Source organism: Arachis ipaensis, chromosome B6 (genome assembly GCF_059453495.1).
Source record: "Arachis ipaensis isolate K30076 ecotype BB chromosome B6, ASM5945349v1, whole genome shotgun sequence".
In the NCBI taxonomy this organism is placed as follows: Eukaryota; Viridiplantae; Streptophyta; class Magnoliopsida; order Fabales; family Fabaceae; genus Arachis; species Arachis ipaensis.
Window position 1 is genome coordinate 106,016,925 of NC_142441.1, and position 13,939 is coordinate 106,030,863.

The following is a 13,939-nucleotide window of genomic DNA, read 5'->3' on the forward strand; positions in this document are numbered from 1 at the left end:
AGTTCATTGATGAACAAGGGAGGTTCATCTTCCCAAGTTTCAATACCAAATAATTTAGCATTCAGCTTCATGATTGCACCAAGAAACTTGGCAGTTTGCTCTTCAGTCACATCCTCATTCTCTTCAGAAGAGGAATACTCATCAGAGCTCATGAATGGCATAAGGAGGTTCAATGGAATCTTTATGGTCTCTAGATGAGCCTCAGAGTCCTTTGGTTCCTCAGAGGAAAGCTCCTTATTGACCACTGGACGTCCTAGGAGGTCTTCCTCCTTGGGATTCACGTCCTCTCCTTCCCTTACAGGTTCGGCCATGGTGCTTATGTCAATGGCCTTGCACTCTCCTTTTGGATTCTCTTCTGTATTGCTTGGGAAAGTACTAGGAGGGATTTCAGTGATCCTTTTACTCAGCTGGCCCACTTGTGCTTCCAAATTTCTAACGGAAGACCTTGTTTCATTCATGAAACTTACATTGGCCTTAGATAGATCAGAGACTAAGTTTGCTAAGCTAGATGGGTTCTGCTCAGAATTCTCTGTCTGTTGCTGAGTGGATGATGGAAAAGGCTTGCTATTGCTAAACCTGTTTCTTCCACCATTATTAAAGCCTTGTTGAGGCTTTTGATCCCTCCATGAGAAATTTGGATGATTTCCCCAAGATGAGTTATAGGTGTTTCCTTAAGGTTCACCTAAGTAATTCACCTCTGCTATTGCAGGGTTCTCAGGATCATAAGCTTCTTCTTCAGAAGATGCCTCTTGAGTACTGTTGGATGCAGCTTGCATTCCATTCAGACTCTGAGAAATCATATTGACTTGCTGAGTCAATATTTTGTTCTGAGCCAATATGGCATTCAGAGTATCAACCTCAAGAACTCCCTTCTTCATAAGCGTCCCATTATTCACAGGATTCCTTTCAGAAGTGTACATGAACTGGTTATTTGCAACCATGTCAATGAGTTCTTGAGCTTCTACAGGCATTTTCTTTAGGTGAATGGATCCACCTACAGAAGTATCCAATGACATCTTTGATAACTCAGACAAACCATCATAGAAGATATCCAGGATGGTCCATTCTGAAAGCATGTCAGTAGGACACTTTTTGGTCAACTGTTTGTATCTTTCCCAAGCTTCATAGAGGGATTCACCTTCTTTCTGTCTGAAGGTTTGAACATCCACTCTAAGCTTGCTCAGCTTTTGAGGAGGAAAGAACTTGGCTAAGAAAGCCGTGACCAGCTTATTCCAAGAGTTCAGGCTATCTCTGGGTTGAGAGTCCAACCACACTCTAGCTCTGTCTCTTACAGCAAAAGGGAAAAGCATGAGCCTGTAGACTTCAGGATCTACTCCATTAGTCTTAACAGTATCACAGATCTGCAAGAATTCAGTTAAGAACTGAAAAGGATCTTCAGATGGAAGTCCATGAAACTTGCAGTTCTGCTGCATCAGAGAAACTAATTGAGGTTTCAGCTCAAAGTTGTTTGCTCCAATGGCAGGAATGGAGATGCTTCTTCCATGTAAATTGGAATTAGGTGCAGTAAAGTCACCAAGCATCCTCCTTGCATTATTGTTGTTGGGTTCGGCTGCCATCTCCTTTACTTGTTCGAATTTTTCAATAAGGTTGTCTTTGGATTGTTGTAATTTAGCTTCTCTTAGTTTTCTTTTCAGAGTCCTTTCAGGTTCTGGATCAGCTTCAACAAGAATACCTTTTTCTCTGTCCCTGCTCATAAGAAAGAGAAGAGAAAAGGAAAAGAAGAGGAATCCTCTATGTCACAGTAAAGAGGTTCCTTATTGTTAGTAGAAAAAGAAGAAGAAGAGAAAAAATTCAAACACAGATAGAAGAGGGGGTTCGAATTTGGTGAGTGAGGAAGAGATGTTGGTAGATGAATAAATAAATATAGAAGGAGATGAGAGAGAGGAGAATTTTCGAAAATTATTTTTGAAAAAAGAGTTAGTGATTTTCGAAAATTAAAATAAAAATTTAAAATAATTATTTAATTAAAAAGAAATTTTGAAAAAGAGGGAAGGGATTTTCGAAAATGAGAGAGAGAGAGAGAGTTAGTTAGGTAGTTTTGAAAAAGATAAGAAAAAAAAACAAAAAGTTAGTTAGTTAGTTGAAACAAATTTTGAAAATCAATTTTTGAAAAGATAAGAAGTTAGGAAGTTAGAAAAGATATTTTAAAATCATATTTTGAAAAAGATAAGATAAGAAAAATATTTTTGAAAAGATATGATAGAAATTAGTTTTTGAAAAGGATTTGATTTTTAAAATCACAATTAATGACTTGATTCACAAGAAATCACAAGATATGATTCTAGAACTTAAAGTTTGAATCTTTCTTAACAAGCAAGTAACAAACTTGAAATTTTTGAATCAAAACATTAATTGTTATTGTTATTTTCGAACATTTGATATAAAATTAAGAAAAAGATTTTTGAAAAATATTTTTAAAATTTTCGAAAATAACTAAGAAATTTGAAAAAGATTTGATTTTTGAAAAAGATTTTGAAAAAGATAAGATTTTCAAATTGAAAATTTGATTTGACTCATAAGAAACAACTTGATTTTTAAAAATTTTTGAAAAAGTCAAATCTAATTTTCGAAATTTTAAGAGAGAAAAAGGGAAAGATATTTTTTTGATTTTTGAATTTTTTATAATGAGAGAGAAAAACAAGAAAAATGATGCAATGCATGAAATTTTTAGATTAAAACAATGAAGGCATGCAAGAATGCTATGAATGTCAAGATGAACACCAAGAACACTTTGAATGTCAAGATGAACACCAAGAACATATTTTTGAAAAAAAAATTTTTTAATGCAAGGAAAACATGCAAGACACCAAACTTAGAATTCTTTAATGCTTAGACACTAAGAATTCAAGAATGCATATGAAAAACAAGAAAAGACACAAAACATGCAAATACAAAGATCAAACAAGAAGACTTACCAAGAACAACTTGAAGATCATGAAGAACACTATGAATGCATGAGAATTTTCGAAAAATGCAAGATGCACATGCAATTGACACCAAACTTATTACATGACTCAAGACTCAAACAAGAACACAAAAAATATTTTTGATTTTTTATGATTTTATAAATTTTTTGGATTTTTCGAAAATTATTTGAAAAAGAAAAATAAGGATTCCAAAATTTTTAATATGAATTCCAGGAATCTTGCAATCTTAGTCTAAAGCTCCAATCTGAGGGTCAGGCATGGCTTAATAGCTAGCCAAGCTTTAGTATGCTGTTGATACCTTCCATGTATAGAACAACTAAGTGTGTGAGAATCAACAAGCTCTTGTGATGATAAGTTGAAACCCCAGTATAAAAGATTAGACATGGTTTACAGCCAGCCAGGATTCAACAAATCATCATGAAACACTAGAATTCATTCTTAAAAATTCTGAAGAAAAATATTTTTTGAAAACATTTATTTTTAAAATTTTTTTCGAAAACAAAGGAGAAAAAAAAATTTTTTTGAAAGATTTTTTTTTGAAAATTTTGAACCGTCAGTTGTCCAAACTCGAACAATCCCCGGCAACGGCGCCAAAAACTTGGTGTTGTTGCCGGATCAAAATTTGGCACTGATGTTACCGGACCAAAAGCTTGCCGAAAACTCGAACAATCCCCGGCAACGGCGCCAAAAACTTGGTACGCAGAATCGTGATTACACTTTAATTATGTAAAATTCATTGCTCTTTCTTTCCCTGGAAATGGCGCCAAAAAAACATGATCCCAAGACCATGGTTCACAACTCCGTGTAACTAACCAGCAAGTGCACTGGGTCGTCCAAGTAATACCTTACGTGAGTAAGGGTCGAATCCCACGGAGATTGTTGGTATGAAGCAAGCTATGGTCACCTTGCAAATCTCAGTTAGGCAGATATAAATTGATAATGGTATTTTCGAATAATAATTAATAGAATAGGGATAGAAATACTTCTGTAATTCATTGGTGAGAATTTCAGATAAGCGAATGGAGATGCTTTCGTTCCTCTGAACCTCTGCTTTCCTGCTATCTTCATCCAATCAGTCTTACTCCTTTCCATGGCTGGCTTTATGCAAGGGCATCACCGTTGTCAGTGGCTACATCCCCTCCTCTCAGTGAAAATGATCAACGCACCCTATCACGGCACGGCTATTCATCTGTCGGTTCTCGATCATGCTGGAATAGGATTCACCCTCCTTTTGCGTATGTCACTAACGCCCAGCACTCGCGAGTTTGAAGCTCGTCACAGTCATTCAATTATTGAATCCTACTCGGAATACCACAGACAAGGTTTAGACTTTCCGGATTCTCTTGAATGCCGCCATCATTCTATCTTACGCTACGAAGATTCCGATTAAGAGATCTAAGTGATACTCATTCAATTCTAATGTAGAACGGAAGTGGTTGTCAGGCACGCGTTCATAGGGAATGATGATGATTGTCACGTTCATCACATTCAGGTTGAAGTGCAAATGGGTATCTTAGAAGCGAAATAAAATGAATTGAATAGAAAACAGTAGTACTTTGCATTAATCTTTGAGGAACAGCAGAGCTCCACACCTTAATCTATGGAGTGTAGAAACTCTACCGTTAAAAATACATAAGTGAAAGGTCCAGGCATGGCCGAGATGGCCAGCCCCCAAAACGTGATCTAAGATAGCATACAACTGATCAAAGATTCAAAGATGATCAAAGAGACTAGTAAAATGTCCTATTTATAATAAACTAGCTACTAGGGTTTACATGAGTAAGTAATTGATGCATAAATCCACTTCCGGGGCCCACTTGGTGTGTGCTTGGGCTGAGCTTGAGTGTTGCACGTGTAGAGGTCCTTCTTGGAGTTGAACGCCAGTTTTTGTGCCAGTTTGGGCGTTCAACTCTGGTTTTGGCTCCTTTTCTGGCGCTGGACGCCAGATTTGGGCAGAAAGCTGGCGTTAAACGCCAGTTTACATCGTCTATTCTTGGCCAAAGTATGGACTATTATATATGGATGGAAAGCCCTAGATGTCTACTTTCCAACTCAATTGAAAGCGCGCCATTTCAAGTTCTGTAGCTCCAGAAAATCCACTTTGAGTATAGAGAGGTCAGAATCCAACAGCATCAGCAGTCCTTCTTCAACCTCTGAATCTGATTTCTGCTCAAGTCCCTCAATTTCAGCCAGAAAATACCTGAAATCATAGAAAAACACACAAACTCATAGTAAAGTCCAGAAATGTGAATTTAACTTAAAAACTAATGAAAACATCCCTAAAAGTAACTAGATCCTACTAAAAACATACTAAAAACAATGTCAAAAAGCGTATAAATTATCCGCTCATCAGTGCTCAACTATTGTTTCGCACATTTTCACAGGAATATGCAACACCCAATTCTCAAACAAATATTGGCAAATCCAACTTCCCCACACTTAAATCATGAATACTCTCACTAGTCTAAGCTAACCAAGGATTCAAATTAAGGACATTATTATTTTCCGCTTAGAGTTAGTGATGAGCTAAAGTAAAGAATAAATGGGGTTAAAAGGCTCAACATTGGTTTACAAAGGATAATGAAAAGGTTAAGGCCATATGGGTATGTAAGCTCAGTGAAACAAGGCCTCAATCATGTAAGTGCATGCATACATCAAACAATGGAAATATAGAATTAAGCAAGACAAAGATCACAATTTTAGTGAGAACAGCACACACCAAAAATAAAATATTGGTTGATAAAATACAACCAATCAAATAAGCTAAAAAATCTCACAGGTTTTGTGTGTTCGAGCTCTAAACCATGTTCCAAGATAAAATTCTTCAAACAAGTTTAACAAAAATTTTAATTTAAATTAGTAAAATGCTATAAAAAGTTTCTTGAAAAAGAAAATGTTACTTCAACCAAGTAGTAGCTAAATGCACAAAATCAAACAAACATGTAATCAAACATGCAAATGCAACAACTAATTTAACAAAGAAAATTAAACATTGGTGTTGAAATAGGAAATAACTAACCCACAGAAGTCGGTATCGACCTCCCCACACTTAAAGATTGCACCGTCCTCGGTGCATGCTAATATGTGCAAGTGGACGGGTGGCTCCAACTGACGCTTTTTCCAAAGAATGTACGTAGGAACTTGTTTGTTGCCCCATGTAAAAGTTTTCCGTTTCCCTTCTTGATGGCCATCCTAAAAGAAGAGAAAAGGGAAGAAAAGTAACCCAAGAACAGAGATAGAAAACAAATAAAATATGGGTGTGTTAATGCCAAATAACGAGAGTCTCAAGTGCATGGTAGCTACAACATGCAAGTGAAAAAATAATAGAAGCAAATGGCATATCAATAGTGCAAGATTGCAACAATGGGGAAGAGAGTGTGGGTAATGAGAGACAGTATAAGTGCATATCAATGCAAATGGAATACAAGTGGCATAAAAATTTAGCATTTACCTATAAATAATAATACCCAGTAATATAAAACAAGTCACTAAGCACCAAAATAATGCAAGAAAAGATGCAAAAGTTGAATAAGAAAATTCAACACTGAAGAAAAAGTATCAAATTTAGAAAAGAAAATAAAAATATACACAAAATTAAAATGCAATGAGTGAAGGTATGCAAATGCAATAAGGAAAATAGAATGAAAGAGAATAAGGATGAGAGGTTAAAGAAATGGGGAAGAAGAAAGTAAGAAAGAAAGGGGGAAGAAAGAAGGAGAAAGGAATGAAAAACGGGACGCGGCGCGTACGCGTGCATCACGCGTACGGGTGAAAGCAGACATGGCCATGTGACGCGTAAGTGTTTGGCACGCGTACGCGTGGGTGGTCTGAAAGCGAAAGGACGCACACGCGTCCGGGACGCGTACGCGTGGGGTGATTTTTGCCTCTAGCACAGTGCCAGCCCCAGACCATCACAACTATCAGTTCAGCACGCTATTTACGCCGATTTTCATCCCCACGCGTACGCGTCGCTGACACTCACGTGTGGTTTGAATTTTTTGCAGGGGACGCGTACGTGTAAGGCATGTGTACGCGTGGTATGGCTTGTGCTCCACACACCCCTCCCGCGCGTCTCCATCGCAACTCTCTGTTCGTTTTCTTTTTGTTGCGTAATCACACACGACGCGTGCGCATCGTAGACGCTTGCTCGTCGATCCCTCTTTTTTTATTTTTTATTTTTATTTTTTTTTGCAGAATGCAGGTGATGATGCAGAAGTTATGAATGAGCACTGATAAAAATAAAATAAAATAAAACTAAGAAAAAAAATGAAAGATCATACCATGGTGGGTTATCTCCCACCTAGCACTTTTAGTTATTGTCCTTAAGTTGGACATTTGGTGAGCTCCTTGTCATGGTGGCTTGTGCTTGAACTCATCTTTGAACTTCCACCACTGCTTGGACTTCCAATAAGCCTCAACATCTCCAAATAAATTCACCAAGCTTTGATGAAGTTCTCCACAAGCTTTGAGCTCCCAAAGTTGATCCTCTTATATGCCCAGATCCCAAATCTTGTTTCTACACCCGTCTGTAAGTTGTTCATCATCGCTCCAACCGGGTGGCAAGCAGTCCGAATTCTCAATATAGTACCAAACTCTTCTTTTAGATCCAACCAAATTATCAACAGTTGAGCCCTTACATCTAATTCTTGAAATATCAACCTTGATGAGCCTTGATTTGCAACTCCAACCACTAAACATCCTTATCTTACGCTTAATGCCACAAAGCCTCCTAAGTTGACCATCCGTTTCAAGAATACCAAACTCAAGTGGGACAGTAAATTGAATAGAGATAAGTTTTACCCACTCAAGTGAAGGAGTAGATGGCCACCTAGGTAGAGAAGTCTCCAACGTTCTTGACAAAGCGTATTCAACACCCGTCCACCCTTTTCGAAGGACTCCCGCTTCCACATCATTCTTAGACTCAATCAGAGAAGGGTCTTCATATTCAACAGTTCATTTGCGGATGTAGATTCATCACTAGGAGGGCTTGATTCATGATCCTCATCACCAAGGAAACTTGCTTCTTGATCTATCCCATCAAAGTCTTCATAGGGAATATGCCATGGAGGTTGTGCACTAGCCTTCTTGACATCAATTTCAACCTTCTTGGAGGAATACTCTACAACTCTAGATTCCCATGGAGGTTCAGCATCTCCTAAGTCTTCAACCACTTCTTCCTCTTCAACTATTACGGCTTCCTCCACTTGTTCCAATACAAAGCCACATTCCTCAGTTTCTACCATATTTTCTAGTGTCTCTTCATGCTATGCTCTTCTATTGATTCTCCACAGGTAGCTATGGGAGTACTTTGAGTGTCGAAGCGCAGAGAAGCTAAATTACCTACTACCTCGGTCAAGGTAGCTATAAACTCTTGTGTCGTCCTTTGCATCTTTCTCTGCCCTTGAAGAAGAACACTTACAGTGTTATCCATTGGAGATTGGGGTGGATATGAGGGTTCATTACTTGGGAGAAAAGGCTCATGATATGAGGGTGGTTCATCATAATAAGGGCGTGGTGGTTCAACACTCTCCATCTTTTTCACTTGTTGCACAACACACTTCAGTCCCTTGTTCTCAAGTTGAGATTCTTTAGCCATGAGAGTTTCGTGTGCTTTCCGGTTTCCCACTTGCTCCAATTGATGAAGGGTTGCTTGTAATCGATCCAGTGTTTCCTTGAAACGATCCCTTGACTCTTGTTCCGCTTAGATAACATAATTAGGATCATATGGCTCTTGGATTGATGGATATGAACATGGTGTATATGGAGGTGGTGGTTCTTGGGAGTAATTAGGTTGGAATTGGGATAGTTCTATGTATGGTTCACATGGCTCATAGGGTGGTTGACATGGTGGATATGGGTTAGAATCATATGAGGGTGTTTGGTAGTAGGGGGCTTGTGAGTATGGTAGTTCAAAGCTATGTTGAGGCGGGGGTTCATAGGCATATGGTGGTGGTTTTTGACAAGCACAATAAGGACTACCACATCCATTAGATTGTTATGCATTAGGATTGGAGTTATACCTATGTGAGACTGGAGGAGGTTGTTGCCAAGAAGGTTGGGCATATGCTCGAGGCTCCTCCCACCTTTGATTGTTCCATCCTTGATGCATGTTCTCATTATGGCTTCCATTCCCTACAACATAATTTGAACTAAACTCGTAGCCAAAGGGGTGAGAATTCATAGCAACAAAGGAAAGTAAAAACAAAAACTAATAAGAAAATAATGAGAATAAACTCCTAAAACTAGAAACAACTAACAAAGAAACGAAAAAGCAAAATTATTCACAATATTCACAATAACCAATAATAAGGCACACATTTGCAAGTTCCCCGGCAACGGCGCCATTTTAACGAACGGATTTTTGCTAGTTAAGAATTTCACAATAAATTCTCGTTGCAAGTATAGTTTCTAAACCAACAATAATCCTTTCATACAAAAAAATTGTTTGTCACTTAAGCAAACCCAATAAAAATAAACCAAAGTATTTAAACCTCGGGTCGTCTTTCAAGGAATTGCAGGGAAGTGTAGTTATTATTGGTTATGAGATAGTATATTTTTAGGTTTTTGAAAAGTTGAACAAGGAATGTAAATGACACGAAAATAAATTAACAATTAAAAAAAGTCTTAACAAGTATTGAGAATTGGAATTCCTATCCTCATTATCATCATCAATTATGATAGTAATCGTCCATTGCTCCCACTTATTCAACCTCTAACTATGAAGGAAAGTCAAGGGGATAAATCAATTTGATTCCTCAAGTCCTAGTCAACTCTCAAGAAGAGACTAGAGTTAGTGGAATTCAAATCAATTAGAAAGATTCAAATACCAATCAATAAAAGACCTTTGATAATTCAAGAGTCTCCAATTAATCAATCCAAGTTAAGAATAGGAAAATCTAATTTAAAATCCCTCCAAGCATTTTCTGAAACACTTAGAAGGCACAACATAAAAACATAGAAAACTAGCAAGGAATATTAAAATCCAAACAACCAATTGAAAGAATCAATAATATAAATAGAAGAAAGCAATCATAAATCCAAAATACCTCAAATTGCATTAAATAAGAAATTGAATCTAACATGGGGTTCATAAACCAAATTGGGGAAATAAACAAATTAACAAGAGAAATAAGTAAACTAAAGTACTAGAACAATTAAGGTAGAAGAAACCTAAATTGAAGCAAGGTAGAATTCTGAAATTAAAAAAAGATAAACCTAAAATCCTAAAACCTAGAGAGAGGAGAGAGTCTCTCTCTCTAGAAAACTACATCTAAAACCTAAGTTGTGAACGAATGTTCAATGAATGAATGAATGTGATTCCCCCACTCTGTAGCCTTTAATCTATGTTTTTTCGGGCTTGAAACTGGGCCAAAAACAGCCCAGAAATCGCACCCAGCGATTTCTGATACGTCAAGCACATGGCTCTGTCATGCGTACGCGTCGCCCACGTGTACGCGTGGATTGAACTTTCGCAAGGTCACGCATACGCGTGATCCACGCGTGCATGTCACCTAACAGCATGGCAACTATGGCGAATTATATATCATTTTGAAGTCCCGGATGTTAGCTTTCCAACGCAACTAGAACCGCCTCATTTGGACCTCTGTAGCTCAATTTATGGTCGATTTAGTATGAAGAGGTCAGGGTTGACAGCTTTAGCAATTCCTTCAATTTCTTGTATTCCTTCCACTTTTGCATGCTTGCTTTCCATCCTCTAAATCATTCCTACACTATAAACCCTGAAATCACTTAACACACATATCAAGGCATCGAATGATAATAAGAGAGAATTAAAATTAGTAATTTAAAGCCAAAGAAGCATGTTTTCAATCATAACACAGAATTTGGAAGGAAAATGTAAAACATGCGAATTATATGAATAAGTGTGAGTTTAGTGGATAAAATCCACTCAATTAGGTACAAAATGTACCACGAAATAGTGGTGCATCAGTGATGCATTTCTGCTATAGCCTTCATCGCCCCTCCTTTTGTCGTATAGTGGACAAACGCAAACAAGTAAATAGTACCATTTTTCAGCTTCCGAGCTAGATAGATGTCATTAATTCGTCCCGTCCAATTGAACAAGTGAAATAATTCCTTTTTCGAGATATCCTGAGATAGATTGGTGACAAAAACAGAAAAAGAATCATTTTCTAAGCGTTAATACTCTTCTCGATTCCAAACCCTAAGATCCTTTATCAGTAAATTCCTAGTTCTAACCCACTCAGTGTTTCCCTCTCTCTCATTCTCTCTAGGTGCTAGTAAGGATAAAGATACATGATTTGATATTTGATACTATAAATACATGATAGAGAGCAACTATACATTTTTTTCTCTTAGCTTTATTATAAAATGGGTGGTGGTCCATGACTTGCTGACTGTCTTAGTAAAAAGAAAAGAATCTTTGAAAAGTTTCTCCTCGTCCTTGTCATTCATTAATTTTTCATTGCAAAGTAGACTATTAATTCATAGATGATGATGATGGTATATGTTTGAACTCAGATGGCGGCACCATGATTAATTTAAAAAATGAAAATCTAATCTAAGTATTCTTCACATTAAAAAGATTTCGTCCCACTACCGCCTCCAATGGCCAAACTATCTACTTATTTAATGTGTGTATTTAATTTAGGTATCCTTCCATCTCCGTTTTTACTCGTTTGTTTTTAATTTTATTCAATGTAAAAATAGAAGATTAACTAAAGTTGTATTAATAATCATGAACGACGCGCTTATTTACACCAAAAAATATTTTGAATAAAAAGATAAATAAATCTTTAATTTTTTAACTCGAAGATAAATAAATTTTTAATTAATTAAAAATATTAAAATATTTATTATTTTTTAAAATACAAGATATTTAAGTTTATCTATTCAAAATATACGAGAAAAAAAATTAAATGTCTGATCTCATGTTTAATTTTAAAAGATGAATGATGTTTTTTTATTTTTAATTAGTTAAAAAATTATTTATTTTTAAAATTTTTTATAATCATATTTATTTTTAAACTAAAATGTCAAAAAAAATTTTTTTTTAAATATATTTTAAATAAATAGAGATGACAAATGAAAATATAGTTGTATACCTTCCCAATCAAACCGAACAACCACAACTTCTACTTCACATTTGCAATCGGACCAAAAATATTTTATAACAAAATAAAATTAATTAGAGTATATTATAAATATCAATATTAAAATAATAAAAAATATTAATTAAATAAAAATTTAGCTAACAAATACTTTTAAGATACTTAAGTTAAAAGATCACAACAAAAATTTTTACTGTGGTTTTTGACATCTCATGATGAGGAGTAATTTTCCATAATAAAATTTGATCTTGATTTTTTGCCTTCCGTCATATTAAATATGGTTTTCATTGATATATATTAGGCATACGTGGCTCTATTGTGTTATATTAGAAAATTTTATTCAATTTTTTCGGCCGTCGAACTCTTTCATCTCATTAATAAATAAGCACATATGATATCACATATACATAAATTTTTTTTTTCTCAAAAAAAATTCTACTTTCTATTTGATAATGAAATTATAATTAAAGCTAAAGACAGAACATTCCATCAGAATTTAATTTGTTCTTTAATTTATCTACATTATAAACTAACTAAATATTTACAAAATTCTTAAAAAAAATATCTTTGACATCAGATGAAATAAAAATCACAAAGCTACCTTATTTTTTTTATACTCATTATCTTGAATTGAGATGTCCATTAATGAATAGTGAGCATAATTATAAAAATTAAACCAGATTAGTCGGTTCGACCGAAAAATTGATAAACCAAATTTTAAGCCAGTTCGATTTACTTCTTGAACCATTTAAAGAAGAAAATTAGTGTGAACTGATAAGAACCGGATCAAATCGGCCAAAATCGACGAGAACCGGTACAAATCGGTCTGACTGAACTGGTCTGCTTGAAAATTTTTTTAAAATTTCTCCACCAAGTTTCGAATTAAGAACCTCCGAGCAAAAGTAGCTTCCACTTGCCATTAAGCCATTGCGCTTCTTAATATTATATGTGACAAGTATTTTTTTTTTTTGGTGACTGTATGTGACAAGTATTAATTATATAGTATACATAAATATATAATTTAATTTAATTTTTTTTTCAAATTAATCATATTTTAATTATATACCATTATTAATATAAATATAAATTTCACTAAAAATTTATTAATCCGCTTGATCTATTTCAATACTAGTATTGTGATTAAAGTTATTTGTTTTGACATTAGTGTTAAAATCTACTGATATTATAGTTAGATGATAGGCTTTGTGAGTTAATTATTTTTTTTTATTGTGTTAAATTAAGATACTATTGTAGTATTATTAATAAATTTTATGATTTTTTTATATTAGTTATTTTTAGAAGTTGAGACTTGATTCTTCATAAAATGTTAGTGAATATATGTATTTCAAATTTTAATTTTAAGTTTTTAATTATTTTATATTTTATATTTACGTAAGACCGATTTTACCGGTTCAACCAGTGATTTATCGGTTGAACCAATAAACCAGTAAACCAGTAACTTGACCGATTCGATCACCGGTTTGGTTTTGACAACTATGATAGTAAGAGTTAAATTAAGCCTAACGTGTACAAAATCCCACCAAATTTCGTCATGTATTTTTTATTTCAATAACTTTGGTAAATAGACTCAACCATGTGCTACTTCTTTTGCTACAGCAGATAGTATCAACGCAATAAGTAAGAGTTACTTGTAGCATGTCATTTTCATAAGAAAAGATAGTAATTTAAATTTACTCTAGTTATTTTTGTGGGTATTGATATTAACATATAGTATCATAGTACTACATGGTTTTATGATCACACAGCAATAAATATAGATAAACAAAATCCTTTTCTTCTTGCGAGAACCAAAGTGCAGGATGGTTAGGGAAACATGATAATTACAACAGTTGGCATGAAGACTCAATGGGGGAAGTTGATGGAAACTTTAAGCGAGGG

At 35.0% G+C, this 13,939-nt stretch overlaps 1 non-coding gene and 1 pseudogene across 1 annotated transcript; one reads left to right on the plus strand and one right to left on the minus strand.

Annotated features, from left to right (window-relative positions):
• Positions 1-1,070: 1,070 nt before the first annotated feature.
• Positions 1,071-1,178, plus strand: LOC148562175 (small nucleolar RNA R71). The gene has a single exon (XR_015887912.1). It is a non-coding gene; the product is annotated as a small nucleolar RNA R71 (small nucleolar RNA).
• A 6,120-nt stretch (positions 1,179-7,298) lies between these two features.
• On the minus strand, positions 7,299-8,544 carry LOC148562176 (uncharacterized; annotated as a pseudogene).
• Positions 8,545-13,939: the final 5,395 nt, after the last annotated feature.